This window comes from Myxine glutinosa, chromosome 2 (genome assembly GCF_964187855.1).
Source record: "Myxine glutinosa chromosome 2, kmMyxGlut1.1, whole genome shotgun sequence".
NCBI lineage: Eukaryota > Metazoa > Chordata > Myxini > Myxiniformes > Myxinidae > Myxine > Myxine glutinosa.
Genome location: NC_136262.1, coordinates 40,933,933 through 40,958,987, shown reverse-complemented (window position 1 = coordinate 40,958,987; position 25,055 = coordinate 40,933,933). Strand labels below are relative to the sequence as shown.

General features: G+C 45.3%; 1 protein-coding gene across 6 annotated transcripts in view; it reads right to left on the bottom strand.

The window, feature by feature from the left end:
* Positions 1-25,055, bottom strand: part of LOC137421854 (protein tyrosine phosphatase type IVA 1) — a 157,868-nt gene that overhangs the window by 62,892 nt on the left and 69,921 nt on the right. For 2 of the 6 annotated variants that reach the window (XM_078773211.1, XM_068108320.2), the window contains exon 2: positions 3,989-4,468. The exons of 2 other annotated variants lie outside the window; for them this stretch is intronic. The gene's annotated coding sequence lies outside the window, so the exon portion shown is untranslated. Of the gene's footprint in view, positions 1-3,988; positions 4,469-25,055 lie in introns of those variants that run through there. 2 more of the 6 variants (XM_068108326.2, XM_068108325.2) reach the window with 1 other exon arrangement.

Here is a 25,055-nt window from a genome sequence, read left to right as displayed (position 1 = left end):
ATACCGCACACCTCCTTCCGTACCCCCTACTTCTCTCACACTCCCCTACAACCTCCTTTTAAATCCCCTATCATGTCCAGCTCTCTCTCTCCATATCTCATCAAATCTCTTCTCCACACCCAGACGTCGACTGTGTATCGTCCATCATGCAAAGTCCTTCCTTGGCACACCTGAGCCTCTATATATACCTACAAGGCTTTCCTTCGCAGCTTGATGGAGTACGGCTCTCCCCTCTGGGCCGGCTCCCTGCCTCACATCCTGTTCAGCTTGATGCCATGGAAACCAAGGCTTTCAAGATCATTGGAATCTCTCGTGATGAAGCCGAGTCGATGGGCCGATGACTTCGCCATCGCCGACAGGTTGCTGGTCTGTCTTCTTCCACCTCATTTCTGGTTTTGCACCCTCTGCCCTCTCTGTGCTCTACCTCCCTCAGGTATCTGCAGGATGCACGTGGTCCACCAGCAACCCTCTCATAGTAAAACTGCCGAAACCCAGAACCACTGCTCACCTCCACTCATTTATTCCTCTCTTTCCTCACCTGTGGAATCGCCTTCCACACTCTCTTCGATCCAATTATTCTCTCCCGGTCTTCAAGACAGCATCTCAGGTCATCCCCCATCCAAAGCGATGACCTTTTTCACACCTGTTAAACCACCACCATCCCTCCCAAAATTTTGCTTCTGTATCCATCTTGTCCACCATTTGCGTTCTCCCCTACCCCTCATCGTTACCTGCATCGCTCGTTTGTCTGTCTCCGACTACCTTCTCCCTCCTATTACCGTTTCCCATGTCTCTTGCTGTCCCCTTTATGTTGTGTCCTGATCTGTTGTGTGTCTTAGCTCTTCCATGAGCCTAGACCTTTCTAAAAAAAAATAATTAAAAAACCCCTTTCTCCCCCCAAACCTCCAGATTCTCTTCTCAATATAGCCGACACCCCCATTACATGCTTACGTAATAAATAAATGTCTCCTAAGAGAGCGAGCAAATATTATTGTTGTTCTATAAAGAAAGTATTTGTGGAATCCAAAGTAGGAGCGATTCATTGCTTACAAATAGGAAGGAAGGAAAGGGGAGTGAATGAGACCGAAAGAAAGAAGGAATGGATAAGGGACTGAGAGGTGAGTGTCAAACCTTCTGTCAATGTGCATACGTAATATGTAGACGACCTTCATTCGACTAAGTCAAAACCCACCCCCGGCTCTGCATCATTGTGGATACTATTAATTATTACAGTTACCATGGTTACTTTCGTTCCGCAATCGGCCAAATATATATATATATTTTTTTGTATACAAGATCGAGGCTCGTGAAAGAGCGAACATTAATCACACAGAAAGACAGACACATAAAACAAATAACATCGGGAGCGGTAGACAAGATGGGGAGAGAGGGGGAAGGACACAAACACAACATTTGAGAGCAGGGACCGAGAGACATGGAGACATGGAGAGAACTGTGGGAGGGAGAGGGCTTTGGGGGGGAGGCATGGGAAGGGGGGGGGGCGGGGTGGGAGAGGTATAAAACATATGGACACTGCCAGGACTTCCAGGAAAGAAGTTGGAATTTCAAACAAGGTGGATCTGGGGTGAATTAGTGGGGGTAGAAAAGATCAAGGTTTTGGATGGGGGAAGATAAGAGATGGTGGTGAGCAGCTGTTTTAAAGACCTGGAGGGAGGAGTGGGATTGAAGGGAGTGTGGGAGTTTGTTCCAGAGGCGGGAGAAAAGAGGAATGAAAGAGTGAAGGTGAGCAGAGAGCCGAGATTTCGGCAGTTTAACCATCAGAGGGTGGCTGGCAGATCTTGTGCGACCTGTAGGAATATTTGGGGGACAGAGCACAGAGAGAGCTGGGGGAGCAAGGCCGGAGAGGAGTCGGTAGAAGACAGAAAGACCACCTACCTGCCTGCGGTGAGTGAGTGAAAGGCCCTCAGAGATAGCTTCATCGCGGGAGATTCCAATAATTCTGAAAGCTTTGGATTCAACAGCGTGAAGCCGAGCCAGGTGTGAGGCAGGAGTACCAGCCCATAGGGGAGAACAGTATTCCATTGAGCTGCGGATGAAAGCCTTGTATGTGGTGAGGAGATCAGGTGTGCCTAGGAAGGACTTCGCACGACGGAGGATGTCCAGTCGGCGACTGGCTTTGGAGGCCAGCTTGGAAATGTGGTTTTCCCAAGAAAGATCATGGCAGATAGTGAGACCCAAAAGCTTGAGCGACAGAACTTCTTGGAGAGGATTGTTGAGAAAGTAGATGGGAGGGTTGTCCAGTCGATCTTTTCGGAGAGACATAGTAAGAGTGTGAGATTTGTCAGGATTGAGAGACATGTTCCACTTGTTTGACCAGTCTGTGATTTTGTCCAGGTCTTCAGAGAGTGAGGAGGCTGCAGACTGCCGATCTGAGGGAAGAGGAATGGAGCGGCAGAGAGTGAAGTCATCAGCAAAGAGATAGAGAGGATTTTCCAGAGAGTCGGAGAGATCATTGATAAAGACCAGAAAAAGCACAGGGCCCAGCACACTGCCTTGGGGAACTCCAGCCTGAACAGGAAGGGGAGATGAGAGAAATCCATTCAGGGCCACACGTTGACTACGACCAGAGAGGAAGTCCGCAAGCCATGCATGGAGATTTCCATGGATACCATAGGAGGAGAGTTTGGTGAGCAGAGCTGGGTGCCAGACCGTATCGAAGGCACGTGATATGTCAAGGGAGACAGCTCTGATTTCCTGTTTGGCATTGAGGACCTCCATCCATTGTTGAGACAGCAGAAGCAGCATGTCCAGAGTAGAGTGACCTGGTCTGAAACCAAATTGATGATCAGAGATCAAGCCATTGGAGAAGAGGAAAGATTTCATATCCGAAGCAATGATGGATTCCATGACTTTGCTGATAATTGGGAGCAGGCTGATTGGTCTGTAGTTGCAAGGATCTGTTTTTGCACCTTTTTTGTGTAAAGCGGTAATGTTAGCTGATTTCCAGGATGCTGGCAGATGACCTTGAGCAAAAGATAGGGTGAAAAGAACAGAGAGAGGGTGAGATAGAGTGGCAGTGCAGGATTTTAGGACCCGTGGGTCCTAAAATATTACTTTATGGCTTCGATACAATTCAGCAAATTATACCATTTCATGTCGTACACGAAGCCATCTCTTTTTTGTTATTTATTTAAAATGAAATAATACATTTCGTTTTATCAAGGCGTTTACCGAGAATTAGAGGGACATTTTCAAAAAAACGTCTGGCGTGACGTCACCATTCAGTTGCTCCTCGCATACGATTAAAATAAAACCCCATAAAAAAAACAGGAGGATAACATCGCATTGACATCGGAATGAGTAAGGTATTTACACATTCATTCCACACATTGCTTCGCTCAATCAAAAGAGAAAGATAGAGAGCCTCCGCAACCATCCCAGAAATATTTCGAAATGTCCCAGAAACTTCATCTCCCCGTCACCATGGCAACGCCATGACATGCACTTCGGCCGCTACGACGAGAATCCAGCGACACCTCCATTGGGATCTCATCAGCGATGCACAATATATAAGTACTCTTAATATAATATATATAAGTACTCGTAATATAATATATATAAGTACTCGTAATAAAGCGCCTTGGATTATTCTCTTCAGACTGAGGAAAATATTTTCTTTCTCGCCATATTTTCCTCACACTTTCCACTCAGAGACGTCATCAGGGATAAGCAGCAATTCGATATATATATATATATATATATTATATGTATATTTAAAAAAATAATAATAAAAAAAAAAAAATATATATATATATAGACGACTCACGGACTTTTTAAGACTTTTCCTGTGGAAATTTTTAAAATTAAATAATAAATTTGTCCAACGAGGGGCGTGAGGGAAGAGTGGGTGTTTGAATGAATTTAAACTTCGAGATGCCGTAAGTTCAAAATCTGTGTGAATATAATATATAATATATACAATTATTTATTAATATACACACATTGAAATGTTTTATAGATAACTTACCGAGTAACTCGAAGGCCGCCGCGTGGCTGCTTTCCCTCCAAAACGCTTTCGGCTTTGCTCGCACTGACACGAGGGCACCGGCGTGCGTGCTCTCCTGCGCGGGACAGGCGGGAGCGGGATTGGACCGTCCAGGGCGAACCGACGAGCCCAGAGCGTCACGTCCGCGTCAGCTGGCAGCGGTTCATGCCCCGGAGGGCGAAGCCCGGAACAAGCCTGGGCAGGCCGAGCGCGGTGGGAGACACGGTTCAGCGTGAGAGACGCCGCGGAAGCTGTGCGTGTGTGGTTGCTATCGGGAGAGGTGCGGCTTGAGAATCCGATTTGTCAAGTTGGAAACTCCGTTCCTAAGTCGGCTTCCGGTGGTCGAAGTGGCTGCGCTAGACCACAACGGTCGGAATGAATGAGGCGAGGCGCGATATATTCATCCCTCTCACTTTGCCTACAAGTTTGCAATATGACTGTACATGGTGGAGCGTTCCAATCCTGTGAAAAAAACAAAAAACACACGACGGCTTTATAAAGCATCCACATTGCAGACAGGACAGCCGGCTTAACGTCCACTTTGATAGTGAGGCTCCATGATGCTGCATCACCCACAACCCCTGTTGGCATGTTGTTTCAAATAAAGTTCTGCAGGAAATCGAACAGATTAACTAAATAATATCTCTCCCACCTACCTGCAGGTCCAGTCTTTTGTACCACGTGGTGTACAGTCCATCATCACTTGTAATATAAATAGTATTATTAGTTGCAAAAATCTAAGGTTTTTAAAGATTATTGGTTGGTCTTGTGCGTTATTTATACTTGGAAAAAAAAAAATTTGGACAAGTATGTTAATCACTCCGGTTTGTGTGTTTGTGTGTGTGTTTGTCTGTCCGCTCACTACTTATACTTGCGTACAGGTCACAATTTTAAACCGATCTTCACAAAACTTCACCAAATGGTACAGTTCGTGGTCCGACAAAATCCCATATATTTGGAGGTCAAAAGGTCAATATAGGCCAAAGGTCAACCACTTTTCCCAGATTTATAAAATCCTCAATTTTCATCCGATTGACCTGAAATTTGAATAGGATTTACATATCAGCTAACTGATATCAACCACCAACTATTTTTGAGGTCGTCATAGGTCACAAGGTCAACATAGGCCAAAGGTCAACTACTTTTTTCAGATTTCTAACATCCTCAATTTTCATCCGATTGACCTGAAATTTGAATAGGATTTACATATCAGCGAACTGATATCAACCACCAACTATTTTTGAGATCAGCATCGGCCAAAAGGTCAACATAGGCCAGATTTTTTAAATCCTCAATTTTCATCCGATTGACTTGAAATCTTAATAGGATTTTCATATCAGCTAACTGAATTCAACCACCAACTATTTTTGAGGTCACCATAGGTCACAAGGTCAACATAGGCCAAAGGTCAACTACTTTGTTCAGATTTCTAAAATCTTCAATTTTCGTCCGATTGACTTGAAATTTGAATAGGATTTACAGATCAGCGAACTGAATTCAACCATCAACTATTTTTGAGGTCATCATAGGTCACAAGGTCAACATAGGCCAAAGGTCAACTACTTTTTCAGATTTCTAAAATCCTCAATTTTCATCCGATTGACTTGAAATTTGAATAGGATTTACATATCAGCGAACTGATTTCAACCACCAACTATTTTTGAGATCAGCATAGGTCAAAAGGTCAACATAGGCCAGATTTATAAAATCCTCAATTTTCATCCGATTGACTTGAAATCTGAATAGGATTTTCATATCAGCGAACTGAATTCAACCACCAACTATTTTTGAGATTAGCATTGGCTAAAAAGGTCAATATAGGCCAAAGGTCAACAACAATTTCAAATTTCTAAAATCCTCAATTTTCATCCGATTGACTTGAAATTTGAACGTGATTTTCATATCGGCTAACTGAATTCAACCACCAACTATTTTTGAGGTCATCATAGGTCACAAGGTCAACATAGGCCAAAGGTCAACTACTTTGTTCAGATTTCTAAAATCTTCAATTTTCGTCCGATTGACTTGAAATTTGAATAGGATTTACAGATCAGCGAACTGAATTCAACCATCAACTATTTTTGAGGTCATCATAGGTCACAAGGTCAACATAGGCCAAAGGTCAACTACTTTTTTTTTAAATTTCTAAAATCCTCAATTTTCATCCGATTGACTTGAAATTTGAATGTGATTTTCATATCGGCTAACTGAATTCAACCACCTACAATTTTTGAGATCAGCATAGGCCAAAAGGTCAACATAGGTCAAAAGGTCAACATAGGCCAAATTTCTAAAATCCTCAATTTTCATCCAATTGACTTGAAATTTGAAGAGGACTTGCATATCTGGTCACTGAATTCAACCACCAACTATTTTTGAGGTCAACATAGGCCATAAGGTCAACGTAGGCCGAATTTCTAAAATCCTCAATTTTCATCCGATTGACTTGCAATTTGAAGAGGTTTTGCATATCTGGTCACTGAATTCAACCACCAACTATTTTTGAGATCAGCATAGGCCAAAAGTTCAACATAAGCCAAAGGTCAACCACTTTTTTACGATGGTACGATGGTAGTTAAAGATTGACATGGTGTTTTTATTCTAGAAAACCAATAACTGTACGTGTGAGTTGCCCTTCGTACCTTCGGTAAACTTGGGATCTACCTGGTAAATTTGCATGTAGTGCAGAAGCTGCTGTAACCACACTCTGATAGTAAGAGATAGTAAGCAGTGTAACCTGTTGTCAAGCAACCTCCAACATGACCAATCACAAGGTGAGATTCTGCATCTCTGCTAGAGTAGTTTTCACAGTTGCCGTGTGAGGGCGCGTGAGCATTATCATGAAATAATGTCACACCCAGAGACGGCATCACCTTTCCCCCTTTGCGTACACCTTGCTTCACTTGATTGCATAACAAGTCATTCATGCTTTTCACACTTTACGGAAATTCCACTTGATTTAAATATTATTAAAGTGCCTATTTATAGGACTATTGCCATCAGATTTTCTGCTGATATCTGAAGCTAAATCTTTTGATGATGTGGGAACCAAGAATCTTCACTCCATGCTGGCTCAATGTGACTCTGTGAAATGGCGGACCAAGGTCTCATTAAGTGTCACAATCTTCTTCAAAAATCATCTCCCTCCCTCTGGGAGCACCTCAGGCGCTCTGATTCATTGGCCACGGTACCTTTTGTCAACGTTCATTTTGAATTTAAAGTCAGAATGAATGATTGTTTACACAATTCCAACAATGACATCTGATTCTTCTGCAATTTCATAAATAGTAATCAGAAGATTCTCCAAAATTTACTGTTCACCACATTTATTGGTTGCTTGAGTGAAAACAGTTGGTTGCATTGGAGTAATGCTCAAGATGCCTCACAAATGCAATAGCCATTTTTGAACTCACCACACCATTCAGACACAAAATGATGCGAAGGTTGCATGCCAAACTTATGTTCACATTCTTCTGTAAATTTCAATTGGTTTGATGTTCTTCTTCACAAGGAACCCAGTGGATACACTTCTGTTCCACAGCACACGTGATAGTGTTGGCTGCCATGTTGGTTTTACCCAGAATGCCATGACCAGCATTGTCATGTGTATAACTTTCTCAGTGTAGACAATACAATTACAGAATGTATTACCATGCAACTTTTGGTGGACGGAGGTTATGTTTTCACCTCTGTCTGTCTGTTTGTCTGTCTGTGAGCAGGAGATCTGAAAAAGTTATGGACAGATTCAGATGAAACTTGGAGGGCAGGTTTGGTATGTGACGAGGACGATTTGGTTCGATTTTGGTGACGACAAGGGCACGAGATTTTTTTAATTTTAAAAGTGATTCTTCAGCATTGCTAGACGTGGCCAAAAATTATATATAGCACTAGCCGAATGCACCCGGCGTTGCCCCGGTTCTTTTTGAATGAATTTACTACTATAATTCAGCTTTTACAATTACTAATTATATTATCAGGCTAACATGTGAACCATTGATGGCATTTTGATCAAACATGGTATAAGTATATGTTATGATGTAAAGATGAACTGAATACATTTCAGCATCAAGAAGGCCAAGGTCAAAGGTCAGAGTCTGCAATAGGTTGTTTTTTTTTTTTTGTTTTTTTTTTTTGTATACAAGATCGAGGCTCGTGAAAGAGCGAACATTAATCACACAGAAAGACAAACCGACACATAAAACATATAACATCGGGAGCGGTAGACAAGATGGGGAGAGAGGGGGAAGGACACAAACACAACATTTGAGAGCAGGGACCGAGAGACATGGAGACATCGAGAGATCTGAGAAAGGGCGAGGGCTTTGGGGGGGGGGGGGGGGCATGGGAAGGGGGCGGTGGGAGAGGTATAAAACATATGGACACTGCCAGGACTTCCAGGAAAGAAGTTGGAATTTCAAACAAGGTGGATCTGGGGTGAATTAGCGGGGGTAGAAAAGATCAAGGTTTTGGATGGGGGAAGATAAGAGATGGTGGTGAACAGCTGTTTTAAAGACCTGGAGGGAGGAGTGGGATTGAAGGGAGTGAGGGAGTTTGTTCCAGAGGCGGGAGAAAAGAGGAATGAAAGAGTGAAGGTGAGCAGAGAGCCGAGATTTCGGCAGTTTAACCATCAGAGGGTTGCTGGCAGATCTTGTGCGACCTGTAGGAATATTTGGGGGACAGAGCACAGAGAGAGCTGGGGGTGCAAGGCCGGAGAGGAGTCGGTAGAAGACAGAAAGACCACCTACCTGCCTGCGGTGAGTGAGTGAAAGGCCCTCAGAGATAGCTTCATCGCGGGAGATTCCAATAATTCTGAAAGCTTTGGTTTCAACAGCGTGAAGCCGAGCTAGGTGTGAGGCAGGAGCACCAGCCCATAGGGGAGAACAGTATTCCATTGAGCTGCGGATGAAAGCCTTGTATGTGGTGAGGAGCTCAGGTGTGCCGAGGAAGGACTTCGCACGACGGAGGATGCCCAGTCGGCGACTGGCTTTGGAGGCCAGCTTGGAAATGTGGTTTTCCCAAGAAAGATCATGGCAGATAGTGAGACCCAAAATCTTGAGCGACAGAACTTCTTGGAGAGGATTGTTGAGAAAGTAGATGGGAGGGTTGTCCAGTCGATCTTTTCGGAGAGACATAGTAAGAGTGTGAGATTTGTCAGGATTGAAAGACATGTTCCACTTGTTTGACCAGTCTGTGATTTTGTCCAGGTCTTCAGAGAGTGAGGAGGCAGCAGACTGCCGATCTGAGGGAAGAGGAATGGAGCAGAGAGTGGAGTCATCAGCAAAGAGATAGAGAGGATTTTCGAGAGAGTCAGAGAGATCATTGATGAAGACCAGAAAAAGCACGGGGCCCAGAACACTGCCTTGGGGAACTCCAGCCTGAACAGGAAGAGGAGATGAGAGAAACCCATTCAGGGCCACACGTTGATGACGACTAGAGAGGAAGTCCGCCAGCCATGCGTGGAGATTTCCATGGATACCAAAGGAGGAGAGTTTGGTGAGCAGAGCGGGGTGCCAGACCGTGTCGAAGGCACGTGATATGTCGAGGGAGACAGCTCTAATTTCCTGTTTGGCATTGAGGACCTCCATCCATTGTTGAGACAGCAGAAGCAGCATGTCCAGAGTAGAGTGACCTGGTCTGAAACCAAATTGATGATCAGAGATCAAGCCATTGGAGAAGAGGAAAGATTTCATATCCGAAGCAATGATGGATTCCATGACTTTGCTGATAATTGGGAGAAGGCTGATTGGTCTGTAGTTGCTAGGATCTGTTTTTGCACCTTTTTTGTGCAAAGCGGTGATGTTGGCTGATTTCCAAGCAGATGGCAGTTGACCTTGAGCAAAAGAGAGGGTGAAGAGAACAGAGAGAGGGTGAGATAGAGCAGCAGAGCAGGATTTTAGGACCCGTGGGCTGATGCCGTCGGGTCCAGTTGCAGAATCAGAGTCGAGGGTTGACAGAAACTTTTCCACCTTGTCAGGAGGAAAGGACACGGAGTCCAGGAGCAGCAGGGTACGACTGGGTATGGTGGGTACAGAGAGGGATGGGTTTGGGACACAAGATTTAGAGGCAAACACAGAGTTGAGGCATTCAGCTTTTTCACGTGCGGAGTCAGCTGTGTAGCCGTTTGAGGTAAGGGAGGGGATGGAGGGGGAACAAACACCAGAAACGGATTTGACCAGACGCCACCAGGATTTGGAAGAGGGAGACAGATAAGAGAGTTCGGTCTTGAGAACGGAGAGATATTGTTTCCTGGCTCTCCTGAGGGTGGACACACACTTGTTTCGGGCTTTGTGAAAGGAAATGAGATTTCCTTCCGTTGGATTTGCTTTCCAGGAGACGAAGGCAAGTTGTTTCTGGGCAACAGCCTCACCACAAGATTCCGTGTACCATGGATGGGAGGAAGGGTATGACAACTGAAGACGAGATGGGATAAATCTGTGCATGAGAGAGAGCAATTTACTTTGGAAGAATTCCCAGGATGAGTTGATGTCAGAGGTGGTAGAGATGGGAGACCAGTCCAGATGATTGATGGCTGCTTGAAGACCGTGCCAGTTGGCCTGAGTGAAATGCCAGACTCGTCGACGCTGAGCAGGCTCCCTGAGGATGGTCAGAGAGATGTCCACTTTAACAAGGACATGATCAGATGATCCGATCGGAGCAGAAGAAGAGCAGCAGACATTTTCAGGGAAGTTAGTCATAACCAAGTCCAGAAGAGAAGATGTTCCGTTGACTGAGATCCAGGTCGGGAAATTGACAGATTGTGTCAGTCCCAGTGAGTCGCAGAAGTCCTTTGCTGAGGAGCCATGGCTGGTGAGAGAGGTACCCACACCCAGCCAACTGGCATGATGACAGTTGAAATCACCACATATGAGGAAGAGAGAGTTGGGATGAGTAGATAGAAGTTGGTCCATATCATCAGACAGCGAGATGTAGATGGAGTCATCACTGTTTGGTGGACGGTACAACACACATATGAACAAGAGGTGGGAGCGAAGGGGAAGCCGTAGCCAGAGGTATTCCTGGGGGTGAGGTGGAGAGAGTGCAGTGCAGGGCGAGTGAGGAAGAGAGTTTTTGATAAAGATAGCAACCCCGCCTCCAGGACGAGGCTCAGGTCTATCATACCGGAGGAGGGAGTAGCCCGGGAGAGATACTATGGAATCAGAGACATCATAAAGGAGGAAAGTTTCTGTTAAGCAGATCACGTCTGGTTTGACAGAAGCAACCTGTATGGAGAGATCAGTTAAGTTTGAACGAAGGCCCCGGATATTTGAGGTCCATACCGTTAATGAAGAGGAAGGGGGAGCATCAGATACAGAACAGGGGGGAGGAGGGGTAGGGTAAGATGTGGAAGAGGTGGAAGAGGTAGGGATAGCTGTTGAAGGTGTGTCAGAGATTTCAGAATAGCTCGGAGAAAGGGAAGGATGGGGCGGACAAAAGGTTTGATGGTGATTGGGTGAGCCACAATGAGGTGTTATTTGAGGAGGGGGAAGAGCGAGGCAGAAGGTTGGGGGAGATGGAGGTGAGAGTTTGAAGGGGGAAGAAGCGGGGAGGACGCTTTGAGGAGGGGGAGTGAGAGGGGGGAAATTGAGAAGCAATGAGGGTGGGGAGATTTGAAGGGGAGGGGTGAGGGGGGAGTTTGGGAGGGAAGGGACAAGGGGAGGGATTTGAAAGGGATGGGATATGGGGGAGATTTGGAGGGGAGGGGTGAGGCAGGAGTCTAGGAGGGGAGGGGCGAGGGGGCGTCTTGGCGGGGAGGGGTGAGGGGGTAGTTTTGGAGGGAGGGGGCAAGGGGGGAGATTTGAAAGGGATGGGTGATGGGGAAGATTTGGAGGGGAGGGGTGATGGGGAAGATTTGGAGGGGAGGGGTTATGGGGAAGATTTGGAGGGGAGGGGTGAGATTGGATTTTTGAAAGTGTACGATTTATGGGAAACGAACATTTATTGCAAAATGAGTTTCTTGTGACCTTCGAGTTAAAAATACGTTTAAGGACGCTGGATGGAGGATGGAGTGCAGGAGAGTTTAGGGAATGTAGAAAAAAGGCACTATAGGAGATGGATATTTTTTTTGGGATGAATTGATTTGGTGAGCAAGTCGAAAGCAGCCTTTTAAAGAAGAAGAAGAAAAAGGTGTTATAAAATATGACGGAATACATAACTTGAGGGGAAAGTGTAAACATTGAAGGTTAATGAGTGAAAACTATCTGGGGAAATGGGGGAGAAACACGTGGTCGAAGAACGAACGAACGAATAAGAATGAATAAACGAATGAGAACAGAGAAGGAAATGGTTTTTTTTTTTTTTTTTTTTTTTTTTTTTGAGTTGAGATTTACACAAGGAAGTAGGCTATGGGTGAAAAGACTGGGAATACAGAGAACGAAAGTTATTGGATCATAAACGACGGACCGCTGAGAAAAACAAAGCCTCAAGGTTGTACAGTGTACACTGTACAAGGCCTCAAGACACGACACGAATTAACACGATTTTCAATACAGGTATGAAAGATTTGCACCGAAAAATCTTCGTCGGGACACAATATACGTACAACACCATAAATAAATACAGTTTTAACGAAAATACAAATGGGAACAATCACTTAACTTCGATTTCAAATCGTTCGCGACGCGGCAAAGGCCTTGCTCGCGACACGGCAAACAGACGATCAATTTATGAAAGATAAACACCGAGAAACAACCAAAGTTGCACACAATAACTTCACACACCGAAAGATAAATACAGTTTCGACAAAATACAATTGTGAACAGACTTAACTTCGAAAAACGTGGAGACTGTGTGGAGCTTCGAAAATCCCTGCCACCGTCTCCGAGATCTCGCGGGATCCTTTACCGCGATAACTTACGAATGGCTGAAGGGAACGAAGTCAAACTTGGTACAAGTATGTATAATGATGCAAAGATTAACTGATTCGATTATGGGGTCATTTATGAGGTCAAAGGTCAGAGGTCAGATTCAAACCACCAATGCAACCACCATTCAAGGACCACCCAGATTGAATTATGAGGTTAAAGGTTATTTTTGAGGTCCAAGGTCAGATGTCCCATCAGATAAAAATTTCTGTTGATGCACTAACTTATGAACCAGTATTGAGATTTTGACCAAACTTGGTATAAGTATATATTATGATATAATGATGAACTGATTAGATTTCGGCATCAAAGGTCAGAGGCCATGTCAGGTAAAAATGTGATAATTGAGAGCAGTTGAATGACTAAATCAAACTTCATATAAGTATGAATAATGATATAATAGTGTGGGCGGAGGCATATTGGTCGACTTCGTGACGTCCAAGAGTGCCATTCTAGTTACCTCCGCCACCGAAGGTGGATGGAGGTTCTGTCCCCCTCCCTCACCCTCCCCCAGTCCGTTTGTATTTTTGTCTGTATGTTTGTCTGTTTGTCTGTTGTTTGTGAACAAAATATCTCAAAAAGTTGTGGATGGATTCGGACGAAATTTGGCGGAGAGGTTGGCTATGTGACAAGGACGAAATGATTAGATTTTGGTGAAGATCCAGATCCGGCTACTAGAATGTTTAAAGTGATTCTTCACTATTGGGAAATAGGGCCAAAAATGATATATAGCAGGATATCTCAAAAGTTATGGATGGATTTGTACGAAACATGGTGGACAAGTTGGGTGTGTGACAAGACTGAATCGATTGGATTTTGGTAAAAAGTAAAAAAAGTAACCACATTTAGAGGCCATTTTTCCCCGCAAAGCAGGGGTTGGCCTTTTTCGAGGACCGTGGTTGTTGTTGTTTTTCGGTCCCCTTTTTGAAGCAATGTTTTACGGCCGGATGCCCTTCCTGCCGCCAACCCTTTTTGTCGCCAACCCTTTTTGCCGCCTTTTACGACAAGCAGGGAATTACCAGTGAACTGGTACTCAATTTGCCGACCTCGGAAGGAATGACAGGCTGAGTCAACCCCCCTGGCATTAATTCAGCGATCGACCGGGATTCGAACCCAGGATCCTGGGATCCTAAGCTGGCACCCTAGCCGCTAGCCCAACACCAGGGCTAGCCCAACACCAGGTTGAAAGATCTGAATATGGATTCGGATAGGAGAATTATTTCATTTTTGAAGTTATTCTTCACCATTGAGTAATAGGGCTAAAACCGATATCTATATTATAATAGCCGTAGATGATTCTGTCTGTCTGTCTGTCTGTCTATCTGTTGGGTGTCTGTCCGGGGTGTGGCTTACTCGGTTTGCAGAGTAGCTCCACCCATAGCTCCACCCATTCTGGGAGTGGCTATAAACAAATATCCACCATTTTATTAACTCGCATAGCTTTGAGTCCTGTTTTGTAGGCCCGTGGTGTCTTGCTCTCCCCCAGTTTTATTTCAAATCAAATTCGATAAATCATTTCATTTTTCACAGTCGCTAACATAGTTTTAGACTCGGTTGAAAAAAAACGGGAAGAAAATCCGATGAAAGTTGCCGTTTATAGAACTAAATGAATTCTCAAAGGCCTGTAACTTCAAGGCCATTGAGTCTCTCTCACGCCTTTATCTCCAATCTAACTCACCATATGATTTCATTTTTATCGATGGTTTTACTTTTAGACTCGGTGTCAGCAATAATTGAGAACAATCCACACACGCGGGAAAATGCAGAGATATATTTTTTAAAATCGCGTCATGGTGTATCATACACCGCCCAACATGACACCGCCGGCAATGTGTCGATATATATTAAAAATTCGCTTTTGCTTTTCCGTTATGATATATTACTATTTCGTTTGATGATAGTCGTCACAAAAACGTCAACAATGATGCCGACATATATTTCTTCGTTTTTATTTCATTCAACATATTAGCCGGAAGTAAAATATGTTTCAGGAAATTACCGAGATATTTCTTCGTTTTTTTTATTAGTTATGTGCGCATACACTTTAAATAGGTTTATTTGAAATCTTTAATTTTCCACAAACATTCCACACACGCGGGAAAATGCAGAGATATATTTTTTAAAATCGCGTCATGGTGTATCATACACCGCCCAACATGACACCGACGGCAATGTGTCGATATCTATTTTAAATTCGATATATCATTTCATTTTTCACAGTCGCTAACATAGTTTTAGACTCGGTTGAAAAAAAACGAGAAGAAAATCCGATGAAAGTTGCCGTTTATAGAACGAAATGAATTCTCAAATGCCTGTAACTTCAAGGCCATTGAGTCTCTCTCACGCCTTTATCTCCAATCTAACTCACCATATGATTTCATTTTTATCGATGGTTTTACTTTTAGACTCGGTGTCAGCAATAATTGAGAACATTCCACACACGCGGGAAAATGCAGATATATATTTTAAAATCGCGTCATGGTGTATCATACACCGCCTAACATGACACCGACGGCAACGTGTCGATACATATTAAAAATTCGATATATCATTTCATTTTTCACAGTCGCTAACATAGTTTTCGACTCGGTTGAAAAAAAACGGGAAGGAAATCCAATGAAAGTTGCCGTTTATAGAACGAAATGAATTCTCAAACGCCTGTAACTTCAACTTCAAGGCCATTGAGTCTCTCTCACGCCTTTATCTCCAATCTAACTCACCATATGATTTCATTTTTATCGATGGTTTTGGACTCGGTGTCAGCAATAATTGAGAACATTCCACACACGCGGGAAAATGCAGAGATATATTTTTAAAAATCGCGTCATGGTGTATCATACACCGCCCAACATGACACCGACGGCAACGTGTCGATATATATTAAAAATTCGCTTTTGCTTTTCCGTTAAGATATATTACTTTTTCGTTTGATGACAGTCGTCACAAAAACGTCAACAATGATGCCGACATATATTTCTTCGTTTTTATTTAATTCAACATTATTAGCCGGAAGTAAAATATGTTTCAGGAAATTACCGAGAGATATTTCTTCGTTTTTTAAAATTAGTTATGTGCGAATACACTTTAAATAGGTTTATTTGAAATCTTTAATTTTCCACAATATAATTTACTTGCCATTTATCATTTGATGATTACGAGACAAATTCCTCTTGAGGATCGTGACAATTCATGCGCTGCGTGGAAACTTCTATTTCCAAAATGAATGAGACGATCGATGAAGAACGCAGACTTGAACAGGATGCAGCAAGAAAACGAATGAGACGGGCGAACGAGTCCATCGACGAACGTCAATGCAAACTTGCGGGGTCAGCCGTGGGAATCCCACGGGCATGGATGTGTGTGACATTTCGACATATTGAGTTAGATGCTGCACATTCATTTTTACAAAATGGTTACTGGCAAGTCATCAGATCCAGAAATGGTGTAAAAACCACCGTTTAGAGGCCATTTTTCCCCGCAAAGCGGGGGTTGGCCTTTTCGGGGACCGTGGTAGTTGTTGTTTTTTTGTCCCCTTTTTGAAGCAATGTTTTACGGCCGGATGCCCTTCCTGACGCCAACCCTTTTTGCCGCCTTCAACGACAAACAGGGAATTACCAGTGAACTGGTACTCAATTAGCCGACCTCGGAAGGATGACAGGCTGAGTCAACCCCCCTGGCATTAATTCGGCGATCGACCGAGATTCGAACCCAGGATCCTAAGCCGGCACCCTAGCCGCTAGCCCAACACCAGAAATGGTGTCATGAACACAATTTATTTACGCACAAGCACAAAAGCAAGACGGGCCAATTTCCGATTCCGACGGGCCGACGGGCGAGACGGGCCGATTTCCGATTCCGACGGGCCGATTTGGAGCAAGAAAAAGAACGAGACGGGAGAAAAAGGAGAGAAACGAGACGGGGAAAGCCGATTGGAGAGGCGAGTGAGGCGCGATTGGAGAGGAGTGTGAGGCGCGATTGGAGAGGAGTGTGAGGCACGATTGGAGAGGAGTGTGAGGCGTGATTGGAGAGGAGTGTGAGGCACGATTGGAGAGGAGTGATTGGAGGGGAGTGTGAGGCACGATTGGAGAGGAGTGTGAGGCACGATTGGAGAGGAGTGTGAGGCGCGATTGGAGAGGAGTGTGAGGCGCGATTGGAGAGGAGTGTGAGGCGCGATTGGAGAGGCGTGTGAAGGATTGCAGAGGAGAGGAGTGTGAGGGATTGGAGAGGTGAGGGATTGGAAAGGAGAGGGATGTGAGGGTTTGGAGAGGAGAGGAGTGCTAGGTGGAGAGAGGAGAGTGTCAGGTGGAGACAGGAGAGTGTCAGGTGGAGACAGGAGAGTGTCAGGTGGAGAGGAGTGAGGGGTCACATATTATGTGAAATAACTAAATTCACACCATTTCTGGATCTGATGACTTGCCAGTAACCATTTTGTAAAAATGAATGTGCAGCATATAACTCAATATGTCGAAATGTCACACACATCCATGCCCGTGGGATTCCCACGGGTGACCCCGCTAGTATAGCATGATATCTCAAAAAGTTATGGGCGGATTTGGACGAAACTTGGTGGACTGTTTTGGGTGTGTGACAAGGACGAATCGATTAGCTTTTGGTGGATATCTGAATGTGGATTCGGATACGAGAATTATTTAATTTGGAAGTGATTCTTCACCATTGAGTAATCGGGCGAAAAGCGATATATATCATATTTTAAAAATTTGTGGACGAGTTGGTTAGGTGACAAGAACAAGCCGATTAGATTTTGGTTCAGGTCCGAATCCAGATTCGGCCTATCAGTGGGATCGAAACCATAAATTGTTCAGCCTGGCGGATGTATGCGCTCTGCCGAGTGCCCTTCTAGTTACTTATATTTTCACAAATACTAATTTTCCAATAAAAATATCCATGTCATCTTTGACCAATTCTAAGTTAGCTATGTTCAAAAAGTCCATACATTAATACCATCCTAAAGCTGTTTTATATCTGCCTCACAAGACAAATATTGAAGTTTGGACACTTATCATTATTATTATTTTGTATGTTGCACATGGTTGCGTGTAGCATCATTGGCTAAGAGGCATTGCTGTGCTGCTAATGTAACGTCCCCTGTAGGTTAGTTCAGGAATTTTGGCCAAAGTACAGGTGATAGCTCCCCTACACTTCGTGAAGGACACCATGGGAACTTTATCGACTACCAACTAATGCTGGCATACGTTTGTGGAGGTAGATGATGGCTTACCATAGTGGAGGCAGGATTGTATAGGTATAGCATGGGCCGTGGATGCAGAGGAGACATCTCGATGTGTTAAGTAGGGAAACTGGAGCTTAAGTTATTTACGTGTCTTAACATGAGGGGTGATGCTATGGTAATTAGATAGGGGTTAAGATTAGTTATCCCCAGTATGTGATTGCCCTCGGTGATTTTTCCCTATGTTTTACAATATTATAACAAGGCCGGCATAAAAACTCACACTCGTTACAACAACAATAACAAGAACCGTCCATTAACCAACCATAACCAGCAGAATTGCCGACAGAAGCCCGAACATTCTCGATCGGCAAAAATAAACCCCACCTCCAAAGGTTCGTAACTGGAATGCCACGCCATGAGCTTCATCATTGGTCGAGAGGACATGGGGTGTTTGGAGAGAGCTCGGCCACTGGTCTGCGTGAGGTGAGAGAGCGAGAAGGTTCGAGGAGAGGCGATGAAGAAGAGTCTCTCTGGCTTTTGTCTCTCTCTCTCTCTCGCCTGGTTCTTGCATGAGCAGGACAGGCGCGATATTGCTCTTGTGTTGTGTGAACTTTTGCAACGTTGGAGGAGGGGGTGTTGTTGGACTGTGGTGCTTTTCGGGGAAGCTGAAGCCAAGTTGCACCTGGTGGTGGAAGTGAGGAAGGGCCATTTGACTGCTTGCTTCGTGCCTGGGCGTTTTCGATGTGCGGTTTCGGCGCCATTGTCGGAGCGTTTCCCGCGCAGGTGGCTGCACCAGCTGCAACGACCACCAAGCCCCTGGAATCATTTTGGACGCCAAAGCTGAGTGCCGGCCGGCTGAGTGCCGACATTATATTTTTATTTTATCTTTCCCCTTGTGCGTCTTTGTGTCTGAGTGGAGGATCCTCAAAGTAGGAAATAATAGACTTACCTCACCTTTCATTTTTTATGCCTGACCTTTACTTTCATTAAATTCATTATTGTTGCATCTTATTTGTCATGTGTGTTTATTTGTTTGTGGGTCCGAGAATAAACCCGTGTGGCTTCCGTCCAGGTAAGCGCTTCGGTTCCTTCGCCTGTGATTGATTCCCTAAAAATTGAGAGAATCAATGAACGAATAAGTGAACAAAGGATTGAAATGAGGGAGATGAATGAACACTTGGAAGGAAAAATTGAGGTGAAAATAAAAGACATCACTGAAAAAAATGAATGAAATTAAAGAGGGAATAACACAAGAACTGGGGGAACGAATTATGGCATAGAGGGAAGAATGGAATTCCAAATGTAGGACAGACTGGGAGAATTTGAGATGAAATTGGAGACTCAATTTGTGGAAATGGAGAAAGAATTGGCGTTCTAATTTGACCTAAAACGGGAAGAAATTGCATTGAAAATAGATGAGGGTAAAACCCAGGCTGTTCGAATGGGGGAAAAGTTGGAAGGAAAAATTGGATCAACAAATAAAAGAATTGACAAAGTAAATAAGGACCTGGAGGGCTATCGCACCTATGTGGATGCCAGAGTGCAACAACAGGTAGAGGAATGGGGAATTTGGAATCACCAGGGAGGTGCTTTGGCAGAGGAGGTGCAAGAGCTGGAGGTCCGTGTAAAAGAACAAGAGTGGGTGTTAATTGATGAAGGCCTGTGGGGGCCACAATTGACTGTGGAAAGGATGGATGAAATGTTACAGGAACAGCTGAACACTTCGGACAATACCATCGAGGGGGAGGAGTCTTGCTCAAGTCCAATAGAGTCTGCGAGACGAGGTGAGTCGGTCTGTTAAGCATCTCCAGGATGAGATTAAGGTGACCCAGGAGACCCTCACCACGAGCCACATTTGGGCACAGGAGGTTCCAAAATTGAGTACCCAGCTGGGGGGATGTTTTGGCCCCAAGCTGGATTTGTACAGGGGACAGTCGGGGGGAAGAGCCTCGGCAAAGGCGATTCCAATAGTAAATTTGGAACAGCTGCAGGGAGGGGCAGAAAAACCCGAAAAAGGGGTTTTAACCTGCAGCTGCAGTTGGACACGCAAGGCAAACATTTTTTAAATTAAATTTAAAATTATACTCAAATTTAAATGGGAGTTGGATTTGGTACAGCCTTGGTGGGAGTTGGTCCCCATGCTGCGGAATTCAGACCAGGAGAGACAAAAGGGGCCGACCTCGTGGGAAGTTGCACCCCTAGGAAATTGGGTGGTGCCAGGCAACTGCGGAGCTGTGCTGGCGAGCTTTGGATGTGGGGGTCCGACCACGGGTGTTGTGGTACGACTCGGGCCCCACGGGGAGTCTGGTGGAGTGTGGCGTCCCTTGTCCATCGGGGCGCCGCCCGGGCGAGTGTCTTGTGCCGGCAGGGTTGCCGGACCCAAGAGGGAGTTGAGACCTATGGGGGTCTGAGAAGGTTTCTCACGGGCACCTACCATTGTGCAAAATGAGGACCACTAGGGGGAGGTGTTGTGGACCGCGCTTTGGTGATGGCACCACGGACGGCCAATAAGAGCCTGATGTGGTGACCATCTGGGCATGCGACCTGGCAGCCTCTCCCTGAGACTCTGGGACAGCCAGCATGTAATGACCTGCCATGCTATGCTGGTCTATGGACGCGGCTCAATCCGCATGGACAGATATGATCATAGCCCACCGGACAACCATTCGAATATCTGTGGAACATGATGGTATGAGCATGATCTTCCACCATTGTCCGTTGTGATTTGTGGGCTCTCGACTTGGGAAGAGAGCCCTGGGTTTGATTGGCAGATCAATTGGGGGATAAATTGGGAAATTAGAACGAGTCGAGCATATGGGGCCATGCTCGGCTGGCAAGTGTGTGGAGAAGTGCCCTTCTTTGGTGAAAATAGTGAATTGTGGAAATATTGGCACGGGTAATTTGAGAGTTATATGGCAAATTGAAGGGGAATTTTGTAAGTCCGTGGTGGATACTGGGGCTAGTGACACCATTATTAATCCAAGTGTGTTAGACCAAAGTGTTGGAGGCTGGGACAAAATTGATAGGTTGGCAGGATACAGCTTTCAACTGGCTACGGGGGCGACAGCTCCAATATTGGGGCGTGTGGTTGTAGGAATGGAGTTGTGCAGTCTGGAGATCAACCGAGGTGGGTGGCCGAGGTGTGCGACCAATGTCTTCTGGGATTGAGTTTCCTGGTGGAACACGAATGTCAACTAGACCTTGGTCGAGGTCATATGTGGTTGGGTACTGAGAGGCTGCAATTGGTCGGCCTGGGGGGTGACGTGGAGACGCAAGGGACGTAGCTGGAGGTGCCACGCACTGTGACCGTGCCTTCCAGGTCCGAGGCCGTGGTAATGGCGAAGTTGGCGGCAGGTGCTCACCACATTGACCAGTTGGGGCTAGTGGAGCTGTGGTCCTCACAGGGGGCCGAAGGATTAATGGTGGGTCGCACCCTTCTGGACACTCGTGGGCCTATGTTGGCGGTTCAGCTGTTCAACCTATCCGATAGCCCTGGCACGGTAAGGGGCGGAGCTGTCGTAGCCAAGTGTAGTAGTGAGGTAGAGGTCACTAGAAGAGGCAGATCCACATGCTTACCAGTACAGCTGGATAAAAGGAAAAATTTGGGGGAAATTGATTGGCCCAATGGGATAAATGGGAAACCTGGAGGGTGGATGACACTCTTGGACCCGACCAACCTGTGATGACCTGCACTTAAGGTAAGGTGCCTTGATGTTTACTGTCACAGGTGTTTGGTTCTTGCTCATAAATTGGGACATGGATAATTGGAATGGGAGCGGGCGAAAGTGACCCAATTGTCAGTAATTGGATCGGCTTGAGTGCCATAAAGTGTTTTGTGGTTGGTGTCTATTATGTGTAAAGGGTTTTGTGTTGTTGTTGTTGTTGTCGTGAGGAAAGTTAAGCTGTGTTTGGAGGGTGACTGTGTGGATTATCACATGTATGCAGGCCATGGCAGTGTAGGAACACAATCACCATATTTGCATTACAGTGGTTGAGAATTGAATGGCAGTGGGGGAGGAAATGTCATTGTGGATTTTGTGGGTGGGGAAGGTGTGTGTGTCTGCAGGAATTGATCAATCTCTGGAGGAGCGGTGACTGCGGCCCCCCCTGAGGTAATGTGTCCCTGGCAGCTGGTGGTGTCCTGAAATGGGGACCTGTCGGAGGGGGGTCTGGTTGGGTGACTAGTGGCTATGGAGACCCCTGGCGACCCAGAAGAGGCCATGGGAGCCTGAGGCCAAGGGAGCTTGGATGGTGCAGAGACCATCCCTGGCGGGACGTACAGCAAAGGAGCTGTTTGGCTGTCAGGGACCGAATAGTTGAAGGGGGTGGGGCAAAGAAGTTGTGAAGTCGGGTGACTTACTTTTGGACTGCGGGCACCACAGCCTGAAGCACCCCCACCATCTTTGTTGTACAGTACCTCCCCACCGCCTAATTGAGGATCACACATGTGTAATAAGAGTTAAGCCATGGTCTTGCAGGGATTGGAGTGAGTGCTTTTGATTATTGGGTTATGTGTGAGTGTGTGGGGGAAGGTCCACTGATCCATGTCACTAAACTGTATCAGAAGGACAGGGCCTGTGGACATTTGGATTAGGTAAATTGGGATGGGTATTGTGGCAGGTAACGGGCAGGTAACGTTGGGTATTATGGCATCCACCGGGGAATGTAGTCTTTAGAATGAGGGTTGTATAAACGTTATTGAGTTTTTGGTTAAGGTTTGTGGTTAAGGTAGGCCTACATGTGCTTTTTGACATTTTCTTCCCGCCCAGGAGTTGGGAGCAGAGAACCAAGTTTTGTAAATATTTGAATTACTCGTTTAAGGAGTGTAGAACGTTAAGGAGAATAGGTAAGTTATCTACGGCTCGCTTGCCACAGCCCCTCCTAATTTATTTCATAGGCTGATTAGGTGTGAGTCAATAATTGGTAAGGCTGGAACGGTAACACCTGCATTGAACCTTGCAGGAGCTATGGTTCAGGGGGAGTGAGGGGGGGCGGGTTGGAGACTGTGTTACGTTTGTGGGGGTAGATGATGGATTACCATGGTGGAGGCAGGATTGTATAGGTATAGCATGAACCGTGGATGCATAGGAGACATCTCGATGTGTTAAGTAGGGAAACTGGAGCTTAAGTTGTTTACGTGTCTTAACATGAGGGGTGATGCTATGGTAATTAGATAGGGGTTAAGATTAGTTATCCCCAGTATGTGATTGCCCTCGGTGATTTTTCCTTATGTTTTACAATTATAACAAGGCCGACCATAAAAACTCACGCTCGTTACAACAACAACAACAACAACAACGACAGCCGTCCATTAACCAACGATAACCAGCAGAATTGCCGAAGGAAGCCCGAACAGTCTCGATCGGCAAATAAACCCTGCCTCCAAAGGTTCGTACCCGGCATGCCACACCCTGAGCTGCGTGATTCGTCGAGAGGACATGTGGTGTTTCGACACTGGTCGGCATGATGTGAGAGAGCGAGAAGGTTCGAGGAGAGGGCATGAAGAAGAGTCTCACTGGCTTTTGTCTCTATCTCTCGCCTGATTCTTGCGTGAGCAGGATGGGCGTGATATTGCTCTTGTGTTGTGTGATCTTTTGCAACGTTGGAGGAGGGGGTGTTGTTGGACTGTGGTGCTTTTTGGGGGGTGTTAAAGCTGCGTTGCAATTGGTGGTGGAAGCAAGGAAGGGCTGTTTGAATGTTTGCTTCGCGTCTGGGCGTTTTTGACGTGCGGTTTAGGCACCATTGTCGGAGAGCTTCCTGCACGGGTGACTGCACCGGCTGCAACGACCACCAAGCCCCTGGAATCATCTTGGACGCCAAAGCTGAGTGCCGGCCGGCTAAAGACATTTTATTTTTATTGTATCTTTCCCCTTGTGCGTCTTTGTGTCTGAGTGGAGGATCCTCAAATTTGGAAATAATCGACTTACCTCACGTTTCATTTGTTATCCCTGACATTTACTTTCATTAAGTTCATTATTGTTGCATTTTATTTGTCGTGTGTGTTTATTTGTTTGTGGATCTGAGAATAAACCCGTGTGGCTTCCATCCAGGTAACCGTTTTGGTTACATCACCCGCGCGCAACGGACCAACTGCCAGTTTCAGCTATGTGCCTCGGGAGTAATAATGATCAGTCATTCATCACCCAGTGGTCTTAATGTCCCTTCTTTTCTCTAGTTTGCCACATGGCACATCCCATATAAAGGGGCTATGTCCATGGCATTTTCACAAGATACATTTTAAATACGAACAAAATGCATTTGTTCATCATGCAAGACTTTATTCAAGACTATGAAAGACTTGAAAAAGTAAGGGGAAAAGAAATATTCAACCCAGACAGGATGTGAACCCACAATCCCCAGCTTGGGAGTCCGATGCGTTATCCATTAGACCATTGCGCCCAGCACATTGGATTTGTGTAATAATATTTTGAAGAGTTATAAAGTGTGTATATATTTTTATATATTTATTCATCGATATATATTGTTACGGATCTCGGTTTCGGCACTCCCCTTACCGAGGGGGGTTTAATCCCCTCGACTTTTAAGCTGGCCGTCCGAGTCCTGGAACTATCTCGCTCCTTTGCGGGATGAGATTGGCCAGGGTGATTGGTCAAGGATTTCCAAAATACCTTCACCAATCTCTCCGCAAAGCAGGGAAATGAGTCCCTGCTCGAACCGCGGATGTGATGGTAGATTGCCGAGCGGTTTAGCAACCCGCAGCTCGAGCCGTTAACAAAGGACTAAACCCAACTATAAAGCGTTTGGCCAAAATCGCGCCACAGGTATTCAATGGGAAGAAGGGACTAAAGCGATCGGGGGAAAGAAGAAGCCAAAGTAAGGAATAACAGATGTTTATTAATTATGTACACGAAAACCCAAAGAAGAGGAAACGAAAGAAGGGCATTTACAAGGAGGAAAAAGCAGATACACAGGGCAAGCCTTAAAACAGTCTTACTTATCAACGCCCAGACAGAACAAACACAGACTCACATGAAAG